This window comes from Echinops telfairi, unplaced genomic scaffold, assembly GCF_000313985.2.
Source record: "Echinops telfairi isolate 266 unplaced genomic scaffold, ASM31398v2 ScPeMD7_4225;HRSCAF=4972, whole genome shotgun sequence".
In the NCBI taxonomy this organism is placed as follows: domain Eukaryota; kingdom Metazoa; phylum Chordata; class Mammalia; order Afrosoricida; family Tenrecidae; genus Echinops; species Echinops telfairi.
In genome coordinates, this window is record NW_022108124.1 from 20,677,049 (window position 1) to 20,678,427 (window position 1,379).

Genomic DNA, 1,379 nt, shown 5'->3' on the forward strand with positions numbered 1-1,379 from the left:
ATGTTCTTCCACATACAGCACATGGCATTTGAGAGAAAATGCCTGTGCCCTCTGGTGGACGATGTCCACATTACACACTGTCCTGCCACATCATCAACTTCACAGATCTCAAACTGTACCTGCAAAATGTGAGTTGACAACTGCTATATAATACACATTTCTCAAAAACAAAATAAAGCTAACAAAAACCGCAGCTGCTTATGTTCAACCAAATGTGTGGATATTTGTTTTTCTTGGTATAGGTATCTGAAGCCATGAATTCATTGAGCCAATCAGCACCAGTGGTCGTCAGGGCTTTTAGTTCTACCTCCTCGTTGGTCATGTGGTGCCTCGTCTTAAAGCTTGCAGGTAGCCGGCCATCCAAGCGAACAGACTACGTCTTCAGTCACCGAGAGAGCAAAGGAGGAAGTCAGGAACCGTTCAGGAACATCTGCCTTTTGTGCTAACAGACCAGAATTAAATGATCCCCAACTAATCTGATGTATACAAGGAGATATTTTTAAAGCTGTTCACTGCAACACAGTTTGTAATAGCAACACTGACATCTGCCACAGAACCACTGAAAGAAAGAAGAGGTGACCTGTGGCACGGTCCTAATACAGGATAGGAAGGATACACGCAGTGAACATATCAGTATAAATTCCAAAACCACTGTGTGGTGAAGGGGAAAAAGATCAGGAACCACACAAGCAACACTGAATGCAGGCCTCAAGGAGAAAGAAAATGTTCTTAAGATGACGGCAACAAATGGACAGATGTGCTTGACACGATGGCTGGCTGGACGAATTGTGATAAAGGTTGTACAGGCCCACATAAAATGATTTGAAAAATTTAATGCAGGCAAGAAAATGTTGGTGAATGTATACGGTAGAAATACATATTTATAACAATGGGAAAGTTACATATAAATTTCAAGATAATTGTCACTCATGAGGAAAAAGAAAAGAGAATTAAATTAGAGGGGTTCAGGGTAGCAGGTATAGAGAATGTTATCTTATTTTGCTATTCTATGTGTGAATTTATTCATGTTTTTAAAAAATGTCAGCCATCTCAGGATCCAGTGGCACAGGGGATTGTCCACACTATAAAGTGATGCAAGCATTATACCAAACAGGGAAAAACATGATTACATGAGCATAAAGAATTTTACTAGGAAATATATCTGTGATACTGCACACACCATATTACCAAATTTTTAAAATTTCAAAACATAAATGTGAAGATGTGAACGTGTCTGTGTTGCTTCACATGGTACTCAAATGTCTGCCATGTAGTTCTTTTGGGGGCTCTCTTCATGTACACTAGTCCAAGTGAAAAGTGGACCCCAAATGGTTACATCTTACAAGCTGTGAGGTTTTCAACCTGTGACAAGGGACAGA